Source organism: Hyperoodon ampullatus, assembly GCF_949752795.1.
Source record: "Hyperoodon ampullatus genome assembly, chromosome: 5".
Taxonomy (NCBI): Eukaryota; Metazoa; Chordata; class Mammalia; order Artiodactyla; family Ziphiidae; genus Hyperoodon; species Hyperoodon ampullatus.
In genome coordinates, this window is record NC_136918.1 from 127,831,732 (window position 1) to 127,856,864 (window position 25,133).

The following is a 25,133-nucleotide window of genomic DNA, read 5'->3' on the forward strand; positions in this document are numbered from 1 at the left end:
AAAATGGAACTGCAAGAAGGTTATAGATGACTGAGTTCTTTTTCTCTGGAGATAAGAACTGATGCTGAAGGCAGAGGGTTAAGAAGGTTACATGCTGTCACTTATACACATGGGTGTGTACACTGGCAGAGCCACTGAAAATGTCTGGCAAATAGAAGATGTTATAAGCCAATCATCAATGCTGGCTTACCGAGTAGTAATAATAATAAATGTTTACTGAGCATATACTATGTCCTACGGGCTATATTATTTCTTTTAATCCTCACAACAACGCCAGAAGTTAGGTACTTTTCTAATTATTCCCACTTTACAGATAAAGAAACAGAGAAGTGTAAGGTGAGTTTTCAAAAGAAATGATAACAGTTAAGACATCACAGAGATTCACAAATAAAAAGCATTAAAGAATTCAGAAAGGCCTGTGGAAGGCCCTTGACCTGCACAGATGGCCGACACCTCAGAGATAACCAATTGTGTATGCCCCATTAGGTCATGTCTACATGGCTGTACGGGGCCCATGTGAGTTGCCTAGTCATACTGTGTAAACTATGGACAAGGCTGCAAAATGAAGGAAAAGAAATGGTACCCAGAATCCAGATGTTAGTTCCCAAGGATGGGGTATTGCAAAAGAAATTTTTGTAACCATTAAGGTGATTATGCTGTAGTTTCACGGTAACATGCTTGTGGGTATAAGTGGCTTGGTAAATACCCACTGGTTTTTTTTTTTTTTTTTGCGGTATGCGGGCCTCTCACTGTTGTGGCCTCTCCCGTTGCGGAGCACAGGCTCCGGACGCTCAGACTCAGCGGCCATGGCTCATGGGCCCAGCCATTCCACAGCATGTGGGATCTTCCTGGACCGGGGCACGAACCCGTGTCCCCTTCATCGGCAGGTGGACTCTCAACCACTGCGCCACCAGGGAAGCCCACCCATTGGGCTTTAAAGCTAGAGACCCATCCAGGACAGGTGAAATACCTTGGCAACCAAGCTAAGAACGTTGAGAAACTAGGAAAACTCAAGTTGCTCCACCAGACATCCCTAGCCTGATGCCTCGTCCTGATGAGCTTTGCCAACAATATCGCTCTGGGTTTACTGCAGTAACTAACACTTTTCTAAGATGGGAATATCATGTGCTTTTTTCACCAAGCTTCATACCCATTTTTCCACAGAACCACTTCAATCCTATTAAATGTTTCCCTATTAGATGTTTCAAAATTAAGATAATGTCACTCAACATCAATTAAGAAAATTAGCAAAAATAAATTCTACCTGTATTTCAGGAATAGGCAAAACTTAAAGTGAAATAGTCAATACTAGATTTTTATTAAAAGAGGTTGAATTTTTTTAATCGCTGATGTTATAAGAAATTTAAAAATCTTTATTCAAGGTCAAAGACAGGTTTAGAAAAAAGATTCAGTATTACTTTACTTGCTATAACCTCCAACTTTTACAACCAGTGTGGAATGGGAATGAATTTTGATAATAGTTTCGATCCATAAAATGAGTGGGAAAATCAACCTTAAAATGGAAAAAAAAAATGCTTAAATGTTTAATATATAAACCAAAGAAAAGGATAAGTAACAGAGATGCCTTCAAAAATAATGAAGTTTTGAAAATCAAAAGTTATTGGTTATTGTTCTTTCAGACTTTACCATAGGAGTCAGAGAGGTGCCCTGGTTAGGTTACTTCTACATTAAGTCTCAAGAGCCTGGGTTCCAACCTCAACCCAATTGTCTACCACAATTTGGGGCAAGTTATGCAGTTTCACTGAACGTAATTTTGTTCATATTTTATTTTGAGATAGTACTTGCCCCACCTTTCTTACAAAGCTGTAAAGAATATCAAGTTAGTGAGTGAGTCTTTATACTACAAACATCTTGGTAAATTGGAAAGAAGTTCTCCATGTTTCATATTTGGTTTACATTATCCCTGATACAACCTCAATTTACAGTTTTAATTCAGCATAATACTGCACAAATATTTTCTATCTTAAACAATGTACATTTTATTATACTGCTCCATACCCACAGTCATTAAAACATTTGTTATTACCTTAAGAGGGTCTATATTCAACCTTATATTAAAAAGTCAGTTATAATTCCCATTTGTTAAGAAAGTATAAAATAAGATAAAGACAGATACTGTATTATGGTCATCTTTTCAATAACTTTCTGGGTTAAAATGCAGAAAATATAACAAATCTCAGAATTAAGTTCAGTGGGGGGAGAATATTTCCATTAAGTTGATAAGAATTCCATCACTAGTATTAGTATCAATTTGAGAAGGGATATTATAAGCATCCACACTAGAAACTTCGCAGTGAAGAAGTTACTTCTTGATGTTCAATGTAGGGCAAATAAGCCTTAAGTAATAATTTATATTTCCAATACTTTCAAAAGCAAGTTTTGATATAAGAATCAGTTACCTTACCCGTGAAAATAAATAAGATGAAATTCACTGAAATGACCTAGTTTTATAATACAATAAAACTTGCTATTTTCAACTTTATAAAAGTAATGTTCCTTAGAAGAACAGTTTGGAGGATTCTAGATATCACATCAAAATACACGTCTTCCTAAAATTAGAGATGTTTTAAATGGAATGGCATGGCTTGTCTGTGGAAGGAAGTCTCTGGGGACAACTGTTAGAAGCCAGTTGATCACCTACCAGGAATGACAGAACCAAGGAGTTATACATCCAAGATGTGGTGAGACATCTTGGTGGGACACCTCTAAAGTGTCTGCTTATGGTTAAAAAGATCCAAATATTTTTATTTGTTAATATTTTATTTTATTTTATTTGTTAATATTATTTATTAACATAAATAAATAAATAAATAAATTTGTACTACTAAATAAATAAATATAAATATGTACTACTGTCTCCTCCATTCCACCGTCTCACAATCTACAGGCAAATTTTGTTAGATTTACTTGAATCTTTCAGATACGTTTTATGCACAGAAATTTTGTTTTATATGTAAAACTTTCCTTAATGTAATTTACTATGCCTGCTTTCTGAAAATTTCTCTTTTCACTTAACATTATTTTTCATTTATGATGGCATAACATTCCGGTTTGTGCAACATAGTGAAAAAAACAGGTTTGTTTAAGTGATACAAATAATGCTCAAACAACATCCTCATCTGTGGGCACTTATACACTATAGTTCTAATTCCTAGAACTGCTAAATCAAGGGGTATGCACATAAAGTTGTGAATGATTGCTCTTGATAATGCTCTTGTAGCACTGACAGTAGGAGAAAATGTGTTTCTTCACATAGTTCCTGAGTCTGGCAAGACTGTTTAGTTTCTGCCAATCAGAAGGTTAAAAAAAAAACTTATCTCACTGTTTTATTTTGCATTTCTTTGATTACTAATGAGGTTGAGCATATGTTTATAGGTTTATTGGCTATGTCTATTTTTTTTCCTGAATAACACAACTTGTTAAAATTCTTTGCTTCTTTCTTTTTTCGGGTCGATTTCTTTTCAATTCTTTCAGAGGTTCATAACGAAGTATGTATGGATAAAATTATATGACTGAATTTATTTCAAAATAACCCAGTGAGGAAGAGGAGAATGAGGAGGGGAGGTATTTACAGGTAAAACAAGATAACAGATAATAAAGTTGGCAATAAGTTTATAATTTCTGAGGCTGGGTGGCAGATACCTGGGGATTCATCACACTATTCTCTTTTGCATGTTTTAATTTTTTTGTAATAAAAGTCTTTAAAGTGCTTTTCTCATTTTTCTCTTATGATTTTCATATGTAGTATTTTTTCATATTCTTTTCATTATGGTTTATTATGGGATATTGGATATACCTCACTGTACTATACAGTAGGCCCTACTTGTTTCTCCATTCTATATATAATAGTCTGCATCTGCTAATTCCGAACTCCCAATCCTTCCCTTCCCCACTCCCTCTCTCCCTTGGCGACCACAAGTCTGTTCTCTATGTCCACAAGTCTGTTTCTGTGTTGTAGATAAGTTCATTTGTGTCATATTTGAGATTCCACATATAAGTGATATCTTATGGTATTTGTCTTTCTCTTTCTGACTTACTTCACTTAGTATGATAATCTCTAGGTCCTTCCATGTAGCTGCAAATAGCATGATTTCATTCTTTTTTATGGCTGAATAATATTCCATTGTGTGTGTATATATATATACCACATCTTCTTTAACCATTCATTTGTCAATGGACATTTAGGTTGTTTCCATGTCTTGGCTATTGTCAATAGTGCTGCTATGAACATAGGTGTGCATGTATCTTTTCGAATTATAGTTTTGTCTGGATCATATGTAGTAATTTTAATTGATTTATAAGAACACTGTACAGAACAAAGAAATTTGCCTTTTGTTACAGAAGCTGTAAATAATCTCTATGGACAGATATCAACAACACCATTTATTGAATAATCTATCTTTTCCCCCTCTGATGTAGAAAACCACTTTTATCTTGCATTCATTTCCAATCTACAGACAAGTTTATTTCTAGACTTCCACTTTGTCCTTTTGGCTTGTCTTTGCATATGCTATGCAATTTTAACTTCTATATTGACATATTTCCTGAGTTTTTTTGTCTGTTCTTACTTAATGATTTTCCCAGATGACTTTTATAATAATTGTGTTAGTTTCCCTAAGTATCTATTATGCTTATAAATATCTCTCCCTCTAGAACTGCTTCTCTAACACAGTGCAGCTTGGTTTTCTCTTTGACGTCAGTATGTTTTCATGTTTTTACCTGGGGTCTCATCTGTTGCATTCAGATTCTGAATTCACTTGGCATAATGCTAGCTCATGAATGTTAAATAATTCTTTTCTCAGTGCAAAAAATATTTATTTAGCTACTGTGAAAGGTCAAACTGCAAAAACAGACTGGTGTAACATTTGAACACTACCATTTATATCAGTCTTATTTTTATGAATAAGCACCTGACTAGAAATTCAATAGAGGAGCATGTCATAATCAGTCTGAGGAGAAGAGCTTTAAATATAATACACTAATTTTAGTCCTAAGCATTTCAGTTTTTCTTTATTGCTCTACAGCTTAATAGGAAGATGAGGCTTCTTAAAGAGGAAAAATATTTTTATATGGCTTGATCAACTTATAAGAAATAAGCAGCAGAGAGCATCTGCATTCACACAGCAACTGTTAAATTAATCTGTGTTAAGTCAGCCTCAAAGCACTTGGATGCAGCTACAGGATGTGAGTGTAACAGGATCGCACAGACTAACACCTGATAGGGCCTTACACTTGCTAGGTCAGAAGGAAGAAATGGAGAAGAGGGAATGTATATCCTTCTAGAATCAAAACATCAAACACCCCTGCAGTCTCTTGGGATTGTCTTGAAAAATTCAATCCCTCCCCAATCCAGATTAACCCCCTGAAATAAACTCTGAAATAAAACTCCCCTAAAACAAAAACAGACTGCTCCATTCAACTCATACTTTGTGAGTTAATGAAATTTAAGAGTCACCTGAAACCATCAAAGGTACATGGTGATTTTTTTCCTGACTCTAATGTCTTCATGACATGAGAACAGAAGTACACCAATCAAATGTGAAGAGAAATGCACATTCTTCATACATAGTATGAGCAACAAGTGAGCAGGTACCCAGAGATTTAAGTTGATTCTACCTAAAGCATGAGCACCACCATTTCAGGAAGCTTCTGCAGGTGCTAGAAGCCACAAGTCCCATCAGAAAGATGTCTCAATTACCTCCTTCCCAGTCCCCTTTGATACATGACAAACAATCTCTTTATTTTCAAAGGGGTTAGCAGAGATCTGTGAAAGAGAGCAGCCAGGAATTTTGTGGCTGCTTCCAGCTGGTCCCAACAGCCAAGACTGTCACTTGTGTAGGGTCACTCCTGAACATGCCAACCAGGGGCAGGACTGGGAGAGGCAGGAAAGTGGGCGGGGAAGTCAGTGGCATCCCGGATGCGATGCACATGCTTGACATTCCTTTCCTAGTGGCTTTTCTTCTGGGTTCACAGACATCTGGGACTCGAACAACTTAACCAAAGTTTATGCAGGATTTAAAATAGGTCATTCCTGGTAGAGAATGGACTTGAGGACACGGGGAGGGGGGAGGGTAAACTGGGATGAAGTGAGAGAGTGGCATGGACATATATACACTATCAAATGTAAAATAGATAGCTAGTGGGAAGCAGCCGCATAGCACAGGGAGATCAGCTAGGTGCTTTGTGACCACCTAGAGGGGTGGGACAGGGAGGGTGGGAGGGAGACACAAGAGAGAGGGAATATGGGGATATAGGTATACACATAGCTGATTCACTTTGTTATACAGCAGAGACTAACACCATTGTAAAGCAATTATACTCCAATAAAGGTGTTAAAAAAATAAAATAGGTCATTCCTGTTTTCAGATGTTGAAAATGTTATCAGTGAAATGGTGAGATACCACAGCCTTCCAGCTATTTGATAGCACTGAAATGTGAAGCTAAACAGTGCAGTGTCACGGGCCACTGGGCCGCTTCCCCAGCCTTTGCATTTTCACTAGGGTAAAATGGAGCTGACTTGAACATCAAGGATAGTTGTGAAGGATCCGAGGCGACGTTACAAAGAGACTTAAAATGAAAACCAGGGCCATTATTCACTCAGGGCCTGCTACTGTTCAGGCTCTATGCTTTGTACCTGATTCTAAATTGACTTTTCCTCCTGACTGACTTATTTATAGATACTTTGTAGATGTGGAAATTTAGGTTTAGGGAAGTTAAGTCATCTTCCTGCTTGTTATAACTCTATAATTAACTGGAGGAGTTGTGACTCAAATCCAAGGTCTGAATGATGCCAACGTCTACACTCTGAACAATCTTATTTGGGGTTGAGAGAAAGGGAAGGAACGGGTCGTTGTAGAAGGGGAGAGGGCGCCATGTAGACATTGGTGCTTGGAATTTCGTGCAGGTGAGGCTGGAGGGAAGGGGGAGCCGCCAGGAACTGAAGGTGGAACAGGTTAGTCTTATTGCTAAACAAGCAGCCACTGTAACCCTGGTCTGCTTCCTCAAGGAGCTAAATGCCTAGTTCAAGAGAAAATACCCGCTGAACTCCATCCACGACTCCACTTTGCCAGAGGCAGAAGAGATAAGTGGTTAAGAATACAGACAGTGAAGATAGAGAGCTTGAACCTGGTCCACTTTCCAGCTCCTTCCCTGCGGATACTTCATGGACTTGATACATGGAATGGGGATAACTTACCAGTAGCTCCCTCACAGGCAGCTGCTGAATATATGAGAAGCACTTCCAACACTGCCCAGATCATAGAAAGAGCTAGATACCTGTTTATTATTGCAAAAGCCAAGGAAGCATCTATACTTACATATGCCAGAAATAGAGCTGTTTATTCCAGAACTAATAAATCACACCAACATGACATGATTGCCAAATTTCTAATGCATGTTAGAAACAAAAACTAAAATGAAAAACCCGAAATAACTGTAAAACAGTATTTCTTCCCATTTTAACTTTTTAAATAGAGGCAAAGATGAATTATTACACACTCTAAGAGCTTTCTTGAATGTTTAGAACACAGAATGTCTTCCATAAATCCCTCTTGATTGAAACATACATTCTTCTCCAAGACTGAGTAAATTCAATATGGAAGACGCTGACCATTAGTTTCCATAAATGATTCATCAGTGTGAACCATCATTGATAAATTATGTACACATAATTCACGTAACAGCTCACATACTTTCTCAGACTCCTCACGGCCTTCGTATTTACCATTCCCTCTAGCTTGAATACTTATAGGAGAGGAAAAACAGTTTCTTTCCTTTACCCTCTTAGGTTTGGTTCCTGGTTCAATGCAAATTAAACTGACAAAAGACGGATCAACAGAGAAAAAGCATACAAATTTTATTTGATGTTAACATTTTTTTTTTTTTTTGCGGTACGCGGGCCTCTCACTGTTGTGGCCTCTCCCGTTGCGGAGCACAGGCTCCGGACGCACAGGCTCAGCGGCCATGGCTCACGGGCCCAGCCGCTCCACGGCATGTGGGATCTTCCCGGACCGGGGCATGAACTTGTGTCCCCTGAATCGGCAGGCGGACTCTCAAACACTCCGCCACCAGGGAAGCCCGATGTTAACATTTTTACATGGGTTGTAGGGCAGGGAGCGTAAAAAGAGGTTCACAAAAAAGAAGTGACATCCCTAAAGAAGAGATTCGGTCTGAGAGATTATATACATTTTAAGAAAGAGCAGTTAATTGTGGAGACATGACAAAGAAAAAGAGGTTTGGGCTTCTAGGGGTGGCATTTATTCACTGTATATTTACTGTGTTCTATTTATTTAAAATAAGTAAAAGTAAACAACATAGTCCTTGCTCCAAAAACCTATGATATGAAATATGGTAAGATATAACTGGTTAAATGTCCATGTGAATAGCAGTTAATAATCAAAGATTAATATGAGTCTGGCTGAATGGGTTCCACAACCCTACACAGGGTTCTATGGAAGTGACACTTCATCACACATTGTTCAATTTCAAGACAAATCTACTTCTTTTTTGTGGCTAAAGATTCTTACTTTGGGGAACTTCATGGAGTAAATGTTTCTGACTTATTTTTTAACCACATAAAATCAGGAGAAACTTAAACAGCAGGGAAATGGAAGGAGGATGCTTTATTTACATCTGTGTAATCACGTTACCTGATTAACGCTCCCAATGAGTGGCTCTAGAAACTGAAATCACAATTTCACTGATGTCTACATTGGATCCCTGACTATATTTGTCTGTCGGGTCTAATAACTTCTTACAGTCAAAATTCTTCCTACAAAAGTGATCATGGAACTACTGAATAAGAGAACTGCTTGTTTGAATTACTAGGTCAGGTTTTCTTTTTTCTTCATCTTCGTTAATCTCTAGTTTCTGTTCATCTATTTTTCTTTGAGTACTGTATTATAGCTGACGGACCACTGTGTTGAACACTCCTTGAGAGCAGCAATTTAGATCATTCAATAACTACTTAAAATATTAACAAGTATTTGGCACAGGGTCCCTCCCTATGTCACTACTTTTATCCTAACCTTGGGTTGGAAATGCCAAATACAAAAAGCACATGTCCACTATTACAGAGCTCCTGTTGCCCTACACAGATTCATACATCCATTAGACATTATACTTATGAACAACTGAGAATGGCATGAGGTTTAATGTTAAGGAATAAAACGCAGGATTGGATAAAATGGAATCTACAGCATGATCTCAAAAATGCTTTAAAAAATGAAATAAAACACATTTGTGGGTGGTAGGGTCAGGCATGTTTTTATATTTTCTCTAAGTTACCTACAATGAAGTCGTAATACTTTTCTAACTCAAAAACTCTTATACATAGTTTTAAAAAATATGACACCCCCAAACAGTTTAAAGCTCTAACTTCTGTTCCTCTTGGTTATATGTACTATGAAAAATATATGGAAAATGGCTAAAAAAGGTGAATTTTTTTAGGCTTAAAGACATTTCTTTTTTTTTAAGTTTAATAGTCAACTGCCAAAGGAGATACAGTACTGTACTTTTAACTCATTCCTGCAAGCCCTGAATACTCTAAGCATTGTCTCATATATCAGCATTTGCAAAAACACAATTGTTTTCACTACAGAATATGAAGAAAACGCAGTGCATGCTTAACTTAAAGATCAATTGCACCTTGTGGGTAAAGTCTAGCCACAGTTGAGAAGTCCTAAGATTCAAACAGAAAAAATTGTCAAGTTTAACACTAAATCTAAAGTCACTAAGCCTAAGTCACTGAATAAATTTAAACTCTCTTCAAAGCACTCATACAATCTACAACATCCATGCTGATAAATATTTTAAAACAACTTCCAACTTTAAAAGTTCACTCATCATGCTTTTTCATACCATAAAACAAATACTTTACAGCAATGACCCCAGGAGTACATCAACCTCCTGCCTTCGCCAGCCCACAGTGCTGTGTGGTAAGTTGTCCACGTTTGCTTGCATTTGGAAAATAACTACTTTACATGCCAGGAGTGCACTGGGCTTAAGTTGTCAAAAAATATCATACTTTAAATATAATTGGGTAAGAACTATGGGCACACACACGGGCAGCCTTCCAAAAAATGGAAGAAAAAAGAAAAAGAAAACTTAACCCAGTGTTTCCAGGAAGAGACCTCATACACACAACACATTGTGCATAGTGCGTAATGCCTTGTTGATCTCCTTTCCTTTCACTGGGCAGTTGACATTTCAACCAGTGTTCAGAGTTACATACTATGAGTCCCAAAGGGTCCACCTAACTCCTACTCCAACAGTGCCCACATCAAAAAAAGACAAAATTGATCACTGGACCCAGCATCATCTCACATTACTATTCTACTGAGAGATTCTAGATATCCCTGGTAATTTTATTTACCCTGCCTCAAAAGAGAGTTTTGTCTGGATCAGGCCATGCCTATCTCAGGTGAGCCAGACTTTCTTAAAACTCAATATTTAACTGATAGCAACCACCTAATATTAGTACCTATTTAAGTGGACTCTGCAACATAGAAAAGAAGGAAGTATCAGGGTGATGAAGAAAGATTAGAAGCCAGAAGACAAGGATCGGGCTTTGACCCTTAATATTCAAGTGATATTGGGCAACTCAGCAACTCCAGATCCAAATTTCTTCATGCGTAAGATGAAGAGGCATAGACAGGAGGTCTTATGGATACTACCTGCTCCAAAAACTGATTCTTTTCCTAGACAGTAGTGAGTTGAGATGGCCCTTCTATAGCGGCACTGTCCAGTATGGTAGCCACCAGCCACATGTAGCTATTGACTACATGAAATGTGGCTGGTCTGAATTAAAATATGCTCTATGGGTAAAATTTTGAGGACATAAAAAAATGTAATATATTTCATTAATAATTTTTATACTGACCAAAAAAAATTAATATATTTCATTAATAATTTTTATACTGACCATAAATTGAAATGATATTTTACATTTATTGGGTGCACTAAAACATACTAATTTTGCCAGTTTCTCTTCTCTTTTATGTGGCTACTAGAAAATTTTAAACTATACTTGTGGTCCTGTTATACTTGTATTGAACTGCATTGTTTTGGAGTTGGGCCTAGGCATTAAGTGAGGGCCAGAGGAATTGTAAGATGAAATGACATCAGGAGAGCATCTGAGGGGAATATTGCCATTCCCTGGCTCTTCACCATTAGGACTTGGAGCTTATCATTTCCACACAACACTTATAAATGGCTGTTTTAAAGCCTTGCTTTTGTTCTCTTGTTCTGCTCACCAACAATGAATCAATAGCAAATAACACTGGGCCTAAAAAGAATCAATATCACTTTATTTACTCTAAGGCTAAATCTTAATTATCAACTGTAGGATTGTATTACAGAATTGAAGCATAATCCTAAATGGATGCGCCTTCACACAGGCACAACTGTTTTCCGTTTCCTTGAATTGAATATATATTTAAAGTAATAACTGAGTTTCCTTCACAAAGATGATCACAATCTTCTTTTTTTTAAACTCACATTCGAATTTAATAGGAACAACTAAAATAAACTTGCATGGATGGAGCACATTTCATTGATATCTAACTAGAAACTTTTCCACTAATTTTTACAATCTGTATCAATTAATTTAATATATTTTATTTTATTATTTTTTTAATTTAATGTATTTTAAATCATCAAGGAAGCAGAGATCGTTTCTAGAGAGCTTGTTTACTTAGAAATACAACAGGCTATGAACAAAGCCAATAAAATATAAGATTCAGGTAAGTCGAGAATAAATATTCTTCTCAGAACATTTTCTTGGACTGCCAACTTTTTCAATTAGGAAATCTTAAAGAAAGGAATCCATCTATTGATAATTGCCTGCAAAATCAACTACCAATTATTTAAAGCAAGCAACAGTTCTTAACTCTGAAATCCAAAGCCAGCTAAAGGCACAACCATTTCAGGCTGGGCTTAAACCATAGCCAGTAATTAAGTCAAATATTTTCAGATATATGAAAGCAGAACACAATTCAGAATAAAATATGCCCTTTGAGGAATTTTTAAATAATAAATAATAAAAAATAAAGTTTTAAAATAAATTTTCTATATAATCTATATGACCATTAGAAAATTATGCAGGAATTAAATAACAAGATTTTCTTATATTTTCAAATTCTAGCTAATATATTTGAAGCAAATATTCAAACTTCCATGATATAATTTATCACCCACTCTTTTTATGGGGAAAAAAAGAGTATAATTTCAAAATATGACCAGGATAATGTGAGGGATATCTATGTTCACACACATATCGGCTCCTCTTTCTGATTCTCATGATTAATTAACAACTATTTCAGACACTACACACTGTCAATTGTTTTTCTGAAGGCAGTCTCTTTAAGTGATAAGATAAAATATTTTCCTTGCTAGACACTTCAAAAGAAAAAGGGAAAGTAATGCCAAGATTTAAGATGATCAAACTTGAACTATGCTTTTGATTACTCTCAAAGAGAACCAAGGGTTCAAAAAAAATAATGTGGAAAATAAAACCAAGAGTAGTTTTTGAGGAACCATGATATTTTAGACACTTCCTTAAGACAGAAACATGTACAATATGTCAAACTATTGGGACATATTTTAAATAAATCTTGAGGTGCTAGTAAAATGCCTACTATGAAAACTCAATTATACCCTAACGTGGATAAGTATATCAAGCCTGCTCAAGATTCTAAGTTTTTCTTCCTCATCTTTATTTCATCACATACTTTTGGTAAATATCTTCATTTGCCCACATCTAGAATAATTGAAATGAATAAGAAAATAAATAAGTAGTTAAGATGAGTTTTAAAATGGCAGCCTCATTTTTACTGATTTATTTATTAATTTTACTGATTTATTTACTAATAATTTACTAATATATTAAGGTTTATTTTCCTCTTTTCCACAGGTTTTTCAATTCTGTTTTAATAACACAGGTGCACACAAGCAGATCTGAAAGGGTGTGTAGCAATGGAAAAGAAGTTGAACATGGTAGGGAAATCTAGCTCAAAAGAGATTCCCAGTATCATCCTCGTCTCTAAAAACCTCAAAGCTTGTTTTATCTGCTATTCCTTTCAAAGAACAAGCACAACAACAAGGGTGCTTTAGGGAAGCTTCTAGATCAAATGAAAGATAGTCTACCAGTGTGGAGAGTAAACTGATATTGCCATTATTATCCACAGAGCCACTGGAATTACACCTGTTTCCATCACTCTGATTGAAAGGATTTCCAGGACCCCAAGTCTAAACCTCCTTGGGTACAATCTGCCACAGTAAAGGCTTAGCTTTTAGGTGTTCCTGCCATAAAAATAAAACAGCATTCCCCATCTCCTCCTCCATCACTCCCCAAAGATGTGCTTCTTATGTGGTTAGCGAGCAGATAAGGAGAAGTGGGCAAATCCCCAAAACCTAATCCAATTGCTCAGAGAGAACCTTTCCTTCGGTTTGTTTATTAATCTACCCATTTCTGTCTATATTCCTTTGTATTGTATTTCCTCTACATCCCAGAATGCCAGTTGTCACCCAATACCATACCTCTGTTTTATCAGTAAGAGAACCTGGAATGTATTCCTGGTGGCAATACTCCCAGCTATTAGACCACATGTACCAGCCTCCCTTGCAGCTAGGTGCTACCATCTGGCTAGCAAGATGAAGCAGACATTGACAAGGACTTCTGAAAAGGCTCCTAAACCTAATTGAACCACAGTCATCAATGGTTACTCCCATTATAGGAACATCTAAAAGGACCGCATTGCTGAGAAAATGAAGTTCAAACTCATCAAGGCATCCAAAGCTCTTAATCTCCTACTGTCCCCACACCATCTCCCTCACCCATATTCACATGGCTTCCTCTTTTTAACCTCTACACACTTGCTGCCCCTTCTGTCTGGAAAGCCCTACCATGATCCAATTAACCTCCACTCATCCTTGAAACCCAGTTCAAGTGCTGCCAGTCTTTTCTATGAAGACTTGGTACCTTCTTCCATTGTGATCTTTGGCACACTGTACTTAATTATTTCTCTATCTCTTTCTTCCCCTGTCAGGCTGCGAATCCTTCAAGGAACAGACTGAATCACTTCTCTGTTTATACGTAGCCCCACGAAGATTCTAGGGCTGTTGTCACCCTGAAATACAGAAGGCATCCAGCACATGTCCGAAAAAATGATGTTTTTAAAAATTCAAAAAGTAGGAGAAAAATGCAGTGAGATAAAAAAATTAGAAATAATGAAAATCGAAAATCCAAGGGAGTGCCAGTAACACAGGCGCCAACCACTAACGCCCTGAGAAAATTTGGAATAGAGACAAAACAGGTGAACACATAATCCAAGTATCCACTTAAACATCCTGCATTAAACCTTCCCCTCATCTGCTAACAGAAGAATCAATAGACAGGCTTGGGTTTGAGTTTCACATGTTACATTTCTGAGATGAATGAGCAAACCACCAATGAGGTTAGGTGTCAGATTTTTTTTAAAAGCATAAATAATTTAACAGTGGCAATAAACCCTGAGAATGATATTTTAACCAATGTTTTTTTTTTTTTTTTTTTTTTTTTCCAGGAAAAAACCCAAAACTTAAGCTAAAATGTTTTTCTCTTTACTGGTTATTTATGAAGTCAATAATACAACTAAGAACACACACACAAGAAATATTCCCAACAAACTCAATACTTCCCATCTGTGTCCTTACAGCAGCACCACCCAGAAAATTCACAAAGATACAAATTTAACCTTTGAGTCCAGACTCATGAAAGTGAAGTGAAATATTTAAATGGCAAATACAGACAAGGAAAGGAATTGCTTGGGAACTGGGTGGGTCTGCTTCCTATCTTGTTTATTTAAGTATATCCTCCCTGTTCATCATCTTTGTCCTAGATGTCTCAAATGGCCATGTTGATTAATTACTCAGTCCCAAGTTCCCGGTACTTGCACTATCTTAAGATAGCTCTCTACCCAGCAGTCTTTGCTTCTACTGTTTGAGACATTCAGTCACATGGTCATGCTCAGAGAATTCCCTCCTCTCATAATTCACTAAACAAGTATGCAGTGATTCCAAAATTGCAGTTTTGTCACAAATGTATTCTTGAAACTGGAGCCTTTCACAATTCCTCAAATCACCAGAAGTACATAAGCTGCCTTCCTGTTCCATCGTCCTATCAGTTAGCCAAGAACCTGCCCCGCACAAAACAACTATAGGATTTTCAAATTTAGTTTACTTTTATTGGATTGAAATTTTCTGGATTCTGTGGTGTAAGAGGATTTAACACGACACAAAACGTTAAAAACAAGCCTGAGAAAACACTGACAAGACACAAGGCTAAATCATAGTGACCTCAATTAGATTTTCAATGCCTGTCAAGTTAATAGTATATAGTGGCATTGGCTTCAAGCCCTTGAACTTGAAAAGTACAATTCCTTTAGAGAATAGAAGTAACAGAATTTCAATTTTTTTCTTAAAGGGCCAATTTTGATCCTGGTTCACATTAAAGTAAAAAGTATATATTAGCTGTAAAATGGCAAAAAAGCAGAAAACTGAAAAGAGACAGTGGTAATGAAATTTTCATTTTGATGGCCACTCAATTTCATTCCAATACACAATGTTTGCTTTATAAATTCTACTATCTTATTCAAAGAAAATCATTTCTAGGCATCCTCAATTGAAAATGTCCCAATCAATCAGAGGATTGATGAAATATTTCACGTACAAGGCATTTTTCTGCTAGGTCAACTGAATGTCTGAAATAAAGAGTTGCAAATGAAGTTGTTGACAGCATTTATATAACCTTTTCACAATAAAATGTTTCAGAAAAGGCTGAAAAAAATAAATCTTATTTAAAAAGCTTAATTTTTTTCTGTACACTTATAGTTAGGTGTCATTCATAATTTTCATAAACATAAGAGAAGTTAATTCAACTGTCAAAAATCAAACATAATTATCATTACAGTATAAAATTCCTAGAGTCCTGATTTTAAAACATTTGTCAAATATTTCGTAAATACTAGATGTAAGGCTCTGTAGTGAGTTATGAAACAAATTATAGGAAACAGTTTGTGATCACAGTCAATAGTCCCTTCTCTGCCCCACCATATTTTAAAAATAATAATAGTATTTATTATTCTAAATAATAAAAATAGTGATAATAACAGTAACACTTATTATAAGAAAAATAGCAATACTTATTGTAAGTAATAATATAGTCATTTTAAGCACTACTAATAGTGATAGTAGTAATACTTATAGTAATATTTATAGTAATACTAATTACCATAATAGTAATGCTTATTATATTACTAATAGTAATGCTATTACTATCATAGCAATATTTATAAATAATAGTGGTAATTCTTATAGGTACTAACCAAAAATAGTGATAATAATGGTAACACATTACTATGAAAACAATAATAAATAACAATGGTATTACTTATCACTATAATGATATAATGGTAGTTTCCCAATTAATGAGCTCTTATCACAATTAAGACATGACGTCAATCACTACATAGATGATTTCCCCCTATGCCAAACCTCATTTTGCCCTTCTCTTAAATGGGGATATTAAAAATCCCAATTTTGGGGTTGGGGGAAGGATAAATGAGAAGGTTGGGATTAACATATACATACTAATAACATCAAATAATCAACAAGGACCTACTGTACAGCACAGGGATCTCTATTTAATACTCTGTAATAACCTATACGGGAAAAGAATCTAAAAAAGAATAAATGTATGTATAACTGAATCACTTTGCTGTATACCTGAAACTAACACAATACGGTAAATCAACTATACTCCAATATAAAATAAACTTTTAAAAACTAAATTTATTTATTTGTTTATTTTTGGCTGCATTGGGTCTTCTTTCTTGCGCATGGGCTTTCTCTAGTTGTGGCGAGCGGGGGCTACTCTTTGTCGAGGTGAGCAGGCTTCTCATCGCGGTGGCTTCTCTTGCTGCGGAGCACAGGCTCTAGGCACGCAGGCTTCACTAGCTGTGGCATGCAGGCTCAGTAGTTGTGGCTTGTGGGCTCTAGAGCACAGGCTCAGTAGTTGGGGCACACGGGCTTAGTTGCTCCATGGCATGTGGGATCTTCCCAGACCAGGGTTCGAACTTGCGTCCCCGGCATTGGCAGGAGGATTCTTTTTTAAATTTATTTTTGGCTGCACTGGGTCTTCATTACTGCGCGCAGGCTTTCCTCTAGTTGCAGGGAGTGGGGACTACTCTTCGTTCCAGTGCGCCAGCTTCTCATTGTGGTGGCTTCTCTTGCTGTGGAGCACGGGCTCTAGGCATGTGGGCTTCGGTAGCTGTGGCACATGGGCTTAGTTGCTACACGGCATATGGGATCTTCCCGGACCAGGGCTCGAACTCGTGTCTCCTGCATTGACAGGAAGATTCCTAACCACTGCGCCACCCGGGAAGTCCCAGGAAGCTTTTTCATTTGGAGAAATCTCCAGGATTCAGGAACTCTGTGTGGGCCTTCTATCTTCGGGCAAAGAGAGGGGGCAGTGTGCCTCTGGAACTCCTTTATACACAGGGACCATTCAGATTTGCAAATTTTGAACGGACTGAAGTCTGGCCACACCTACTCTTTGCCCTCCTGGGGCTTTCTGCCTCTGCTTACTTGACTTTCCTATGCTTCTAAGGCAGGAATAACTTCACCCTTCCCACTTAAATTTTTACGTGTTGATTTGTCATAGCAGTAGTTCAAGAGTTCTCTAGGCAAGTTGGAAAATACAGAAAAGCACAAGGAAGAAACTGGTACTCTCACCACCTGGGAAATTGTTCTGTTCTACAAATACATATGTGGAGGACATGCTACACATGTGGATAGGGATTCTGAAATAATGGGGTGAGCTGGATTTGAAACTGAGCAGGACCCTCTCAGGTAAAAATCCTTTCCCCCGTTTCTTGTTTGTAGGAAATAGGCTTCCTTTAGCCTCCTAGACCTTCCTGAGTTCCTGCCCCACCATTTTTGTCTTTAATATCTAACCGCCAAAGTAGATCTGTGTCTCTGGTTATTGTTTTACATCACAGTGTGTAAATAGTTCTCTCCTCCAGATATCTAAGTTTACATTTGGGTAGTGACCAGGTCAGAGAATTTTCCTGATAACACCACATAAAATATCACACTCACAGCAGATTTCCACCTAGCATTTGTTTATGATATCCTTACCCACCTTAATTTTTTCCAAGTCCCCTATTACTTGCTATTTATTCTGTCTACCCCTCATTATATTGTAAACTCCCATGAGGGGAGGGACCTCAAAATTATTGGTTAAATGAAGGAGTGAATTTTCCTTTCCTGGGTGTGCCTATAAAAATCTAAGTTTCTATATATGAAAATATGCTAGTAACTTCTCTATAGACATTTGATTTTAATTTTAAATTGCTCATTCATCTAATATGTAAGTATCTGAATAAATTATTCTTGGAATGATCAGTCTGCATGTTTGCAAGTTTCTATGGGAGTTTCTTAAAAACTCACCATTTGTATCTTCAAACCAATATACCACAATGACAAAACTATTTGTTTCAAAAAAAACATAAATAATTAAGAGCATCAGCATGGGGAATATTTGCTCTCAAATATAACTTTTCATATGATGTTTTTATGTTAGTCTCTGAAGAGTTAAGCAAAGATTTCAAAAAGTTTGCATCAGTTTTAAAGGCTCAATCTTCAAAGTAGATAAGGCCTCTTTTCTTTGAAAGATGAAAAAAATCAATAAATATGGTTACAAAACAGCACTTATCTATCTTCATCATGTGTGCCTATTAATTCCATTACAAAATAACTGAGTTGTGTTATTTATAAAAACAATAATTATGCTTTTGAAAAGCCATCCATTAGTAAGAGCAAACATAAAAAGTCCTTTTTTTGGACTAACCAAGCCTTAATAGACAATACTATTTTCTTCATTTTTTACTAAAAATAAAAACTATGTTGACTTGTTAGCTGTATTGTAATCCAGCACGTGCAGACAGGAGAAACAACAGATGACTTTGTGGTCACTTGGGGGTAAGAGGTCAGGTCTAAAGTAGACAAATGTATCTCAAGTGTAGGATTAAACCTCTTGTCTTTATTCCTGTAAAATGTCTCCACCGGGTCAAAATATATCAGTCATCAAAGCTTTGAAATTTAAGAAAGCAACAAGAGTAACAATGCATTTCTTCACTTAATACAAATGACTCTTTTTGATAGAGCAGATCTCTTATTCTCATAAGCATCCTTTAAGGCTGAAAAGTAATTTATGAGTCCCAATCACCTAGGATGCCTTAAACATTCTTTAGTGAAGATAGAATGTGGGTTTCTGTGGAAGCAAAATGAGAGCATAAGACAAATTATTAGATTCTCTATGAAAGAGACTCAAGCAAAGAACTACTGCATATCAACAAAATAAATCACCAAAATTTTTTTTTCTTGCTCAAACTTCTCAACTAAAAATCATCCCAAATTGGGAAGAAAAAATAAAGAGAGAAACCATCTGGAAATTAGAAGATACAAATACTGGGGTCCATTACTAATAAGACCTTAAGAATTCTAGAATTTGTTCATCTACAAAACAGGGTTATTATCCTTTTCCCTTTTCTGAAATCTTCATCTTGCTTATTCCTTGCCCCTGCTCATTCACTCTACATAAGTAGTTGTGGTACTTGCTTTCCTCACTGTATCCATTCTGAGCAGCATGTATATTGCAAACATGGCTACAATAATTGCATCCTCTGATTTGAAGTCACTTTTTTTGATTGAGCAGGACAGTGATAAAGAAATACATGAACTGGTGTGATTAAAAAAAAAACATATAGATTCCTTGGGATTTTGCTTATTGATTCTTCAATGTGTTAATAATACCTTAACCACAGTATCACCAATTTGGGGTATTCTCAAATATCTTCAGCCTAATTTTGAAACTGAGATTAGAAACCTTTTATTTTATAATGAGCAAAATATGCTGACTTAAAAAACTATGCTTTTAATTAAGCAGTAGATCACTATAAAGTTTTAGAGTAGACCACCATAGAATTTATCATCATCTAGCCAGTAAAATAATTCATTTTATTTTGAAAACTGATTTCTTACAGAAGTGTTACCTTCTCAAGCAGTCTGCTTTTTGGTTTCCTGTTCCTCAGATGAAGATTATTTCAAGTTTCTATTCTAGGTAGCATCAAAATTCTTTTGCTGGCATTTGAAATCTTCCATTTCTGCCTAGATTGGCCAAACCTGTTTATTCACTTTTCTAGAAAAGGTTTTGCTGAGAACTAAACCAAGCTTATTCACAGCTCTTTGCACACAGCTGATAATCAACTAATAGCTGAGTTAATAATCGAGCCAGAATATAAACTTGCTCAATTTTAGACATGTCTAGCAAGCTGCCAGGGTACACACATTTAAAATAGGTCTTACTCACTTGTGTAACAACTGCTTATGCTTTTTACATATTTCTGTATATTGTTCAAGTTTTTCTGTTAGCATGAATTGTTTTAATGCTTTTTTAAAAAGCCAACTGAAATATAAAATACATATGAATATTTAATAAATGAAAATTTTATAATATATACTTTAAAAATTTTATTTGTGATAAAAATTTTATCTGCAATGTCTTTTTTACAATTTAAATCAAATTAATTCATTCTTCTCAGAAACAAGCTGCCAAATTCCTGTAACAGTCTTAACTGGTCGGTAAGTGCATTAGTCAATAAGTCATGAAACATCATGTAGGTTTCTTTTTTAACTCTCAACAATGTATGAGATTAAATGTATCTATTTTACATCATCATCATAAACAGTAATTGTAACTAACAGGTAGTGCTTATAAGGTGCCATCATGTTACACATATATTTACTCATTTACTGTTCCAAGAATTTTACTTATATATTTACTCAACCTTCAACAACCATAAACATTATTATCCCCATTTTACAAGGGAAGAAACCGAGGCATGAGCTACCCAAAGTCAATATCTTGATCAATGTGAAATGCTGCCTTCCCAGAACACGTGAGAAACTCCACGACTTGGTTCCTGGCCTGACATCACATCACGTTGGTCGAAATCAAGGCTATAAATGTAGGAACAGTTCCACTATTTTCCATAGAGCTGGCTTTTAAAAGCCTTTCATTTTCCCCGTTTCAACCACTACCTTCTTTCATAAAATACTACAATCCTAGCAACGCTCAAGCTAAATCTGTATTTTATGTTTCTTCCAAATGTAGCCACACGAAATAAGTAAAATGGCCTCTGAGCTCCCCATCTCAGCTAAAACTTCAAATGTGAAACTTGAGTCTTCTGTATCCCACTCTGAATAGTCTGCTAACTCATCTATTCAGCATCCCTTTTTCATATATCTATTAGTTCATGAATACATCCAGGCTCTTTCTTTTCTTTTTTTTCAGTGACTTACTTTATTCCTAGAGCAGTCCATTCGAATCCAGTTTTTGGTGCATTTCTACTTCTAAAAAGGTACCAGGAAAGCATATCTATTAACCATTAATCTCAAGAGAAAATTTCACCAGATTTTTTTTTCAAAGAAAAACACTAGTGTCCTCACTGAAACAGTTATTTCTTAAACTATCCACATTAAACTGAAAAAACAGTTACAGAACATCTTCCCTTTCCTCTGGTTTTCACTTCCAAATTCAGTTTGAGGGTTCAGGTGCTACTTGCTTTCCTTTTACTAACAACTACAGGGAAAACTAAGAAATAGACATTTTCTGGCTTAAACTTGTTACTCATTCAAGGGGTCTGATCATTCCTTCACTTTGGCGTCCTCTGCCTGCCACCCTCCATCTTCCTCCAGCCACTCACGAGGGGGTATCTGGATACGGGCTGCGACACACAGGGTGACAGCATCCCCAAGGATTTGCAGAAGATGGTGCTAGTGTCAATTCTCACTCCGTACATACGTATGTGAGGTCCTACTATAAAAAGGAAACCATTTCATAGTCAAGTAGAAGATGAAGAGGCAGAAAACTACCAGAAAAAACTACAACAACAACAAGCTAAACATTTTATTTTCCCCAGCCTCCTCACTGCTGCCCAGTGAATCACTTTTTTCATCATGTACTCATTCCCTCAGTCAAGGTCCTACTGAAGATGCCGCCTCAGAGCTCTGAGACCCTGCTTTCAGCCCCTCACCTTCGGCCCTTCACCTCCTTATTTGGAATTCCCTACTCCTCTCCAGAGTGTACCCTGCACCTTTGCTTTCTGTCTCAGCATCTGTCACAGTTCATGAGCACACACTCATAATGATTTGTGTATGGTCTGTGTATGGTCCCCACTAGACTGGAAGCTTCCTGAAGCAAATGATGGTTTTGTTCACCAGGCTAGCTACAGGGCTACAGGAGAGAGCTTGGTCCAAAAGGAGAATCAATTAAAAAGGTCCCAAATGAATAGATGAGAAATTAAGAAAATCAAATCCCACACTGGCTCCACCCACACCCTCAGGGGTGTAGGTTTGTGTGTGTGTGTGTGTGTGTATGCGTATGTGTCTAGGAGGGGAAAGATGGAGGGAATTATGTAAACAAATATGTAAAAGCAAAGACTTAATCTCCCTTCCCCCAACCTGAGATACAAATCTGGCTGGAAAGGAACCACCAAGAAATTCTCCAGGATTATCTCATCCCACTGTTCCTTTATTCCTTATATATAGATGTTTATACTGTTAATATTTTACTCAGTATGCCACTTAATCTGTACTTTCCTCTTGTACTTAACACTTTCTGTTTTCTTTCATAATCATGTGCCTGTCTTATTTACTCTGCAAACTTCCTGGGAACAGGAGAAGGAGGGTGAGGGGAAATAAGGTGTATGCAAGTCAATCTAAACCTCACTTCCTGGAGCTTTATTTTTAAAGTACATGTATAAGGCTTATCTTTGCATTTGTAACTGATATAACTAGGCAGAGATTAGAGAAGTATATTAATCAAAGATGCTTTGTAAGTCTCTTAAGGTAATACATATCCCCACCTAGATCAAACGTGCAGAAAGGGAAGGGACATTTCTACTGAATCTTACCACACTCAATGGTAGTTTAGTGGCCACATGAAAGGCATATAATAGCTCTTTATTTCTAGAATGACTGACAACCTTCATCTTCATACAAATATCTGTAGAGAAATCTCTAGTATGCCATGAAAAGTAACACAAAATAGAGGTCCTCTAGCAACAGGGAGAAAGCCTTTTCCACAAGGATAACCTCTATGTTTTTCTCTTTTTTTCCTGTTCCATTATGGTGCATTACAGGATACTGAATACAGTTCCCTGTGCTACACAGTAGGGCCTTGTTGTTTATCCATTCTATATATAATATTACAGTTTGCATCTGCTAATCCCAAATTCCCAATCCAACCTCCCCGCCCCCTCTTCTCCCTTGGCAACCACAGTCCGTTCTCTACGTCTGTGAAATCTGTTTCTTACCTCTCCGTTTTTCTTCAAACCAATATTCAATGGGCCACATTATTTCTTTTTTTTTTTTAATCGGTTATTTCTAATTTAACCTTGTGATTTATTTAGTTATATGTTCCTCTTCATTTCCCCAACCAGAACCAGGGATCATTATTCTCTCTGGAGTACTTCTCTGCAGTACTAATGGCCTCCCAGGTACCCATCACAGGCCTCTGCTGGTTAGGGTGACAAGAGAGCCACTTGGGTGCCCTGCCTGTGTCATGGCTTCCCACAGATCAGGCAGAAACAGTGACTCCTTAGAGCTCACCATCAAATCTGAGCTTCACTATTCTGTGCTCAGGCATCTACCATTAGGTTAGTTCTGGCCAGTGTGAGTAGGTATATATTATCTGTGAATCAGCACCACTATGAAAGCAGATACTTGTGATTAGGTTAAATCCCACAATATAGGAAAACAAAACTTAAGAGGAATCAAGTTTAAATAAATAAATGCCAGGGCCTTTTTAACTCATACTCTGTCACTGTACTAGGGAAAATCATCAATTCAGGTAATGACGCTTCCCCCAGAAGCTGAGGCCCCATTGTCATTGCCCTTATTCATTTCTTTTTTTGAGCCATCTGCAGCAGACCTATTTTCTAAGCCCTACAAAAGACAGTCAACTCATAATTACATCTTTTCAGTGGACAGAGATTTAGCTGCATAAATCCCCCTCAAACCTCATCAGAGTGAATTGCCTACTTTTCCATTAACGCTTTGCAAAATGCAAACTGTGAATCTCACCTCCACCCTTTGAAGGAGGTGACAGTAACCAGTGAAAATGTCCAAAAGGATGGAAGAGCAAAAAAAATGCAGTCAAACAGGCTAAAAAAGAAATCTGAATCATATTTGCCTACACACTGCCTCCTTTTACACAGAAAAAAATAGTGCTCAAAAAAGTTAAATATTTACTTTTTGGCAAAAGCTTCAACTATAAAGGATATGATATGCTGTTAATTACTTAATTTGTGTCTTTTAATGTGTAATAAGACAATCAGGAAAACTGAAATAATCATAGGAATAAATTTAAGTATTGGAAAAATCCCAGCTCCCTTAATTAAATGCATTTTTAAAATAGAAAACCAAATTCTTCAACTCTTAGAACAATCTACCTTAACTAGCCCTGAGGTGATTCCTGAGCCACTTGTAGGAAAAAGACAGAAGAGGAAAAAGTTCAATGACCTTGTAAATTAGGAACTAAAAAGCTGTAACGGTGTGACACTCAGTATAGTCTCAGCGGAATTACAGGAAAACATTTGTCCAGAAATTGCTTTCTTGGAAAATCACCATGAGGTAGGGGAAAAGGAGAAACAAACAAACATACGGGGAAGGGAGGTTACCAATGGTAAAATACAGAATGGGAACCCAAAGAATGCGAAATACAACCTTTTCTGCCCCAGCTGCCAAGCAAACAACTTCTAAGCATCTTCAGATAAAAAGGAAAATAGTCATTTTGCACAGGCGTTAGCTGAATGTTCGAGAGTTGGATCAATGGGGGAGACTTGCTATACACCTAGCGGTGGGTGGATTTCACCAGGCTGCAGCCTCCACAGATTTTCTTTGCTGCACTGCAGAGGCGCCATCTTCTCCGTCTTAATCTTCACTCAATTCAACCCTTTCATCTGCACCCTAAAAAAAAGACCCTGAGGACCCTCCACAGCAGCCCGCGTCCC

The 25,133-nt window shown here is 36.8% G+C and overlaps 1 protein-coding gene across 9 annotated transcripts in view; it reads right to left on the minus strand.

Moving 5' to 3' along the window:
- APP (amyloid beta precursor protein) overlaps positions 1-25,133 on the minus strand; it is a gene marked incomplete at both ends in the record, with an annotated part of 277,334 nt that overhangs the window by 250,959 nt on the left and 1,242 nt on the right. The window lies entirely within an intron of this gene.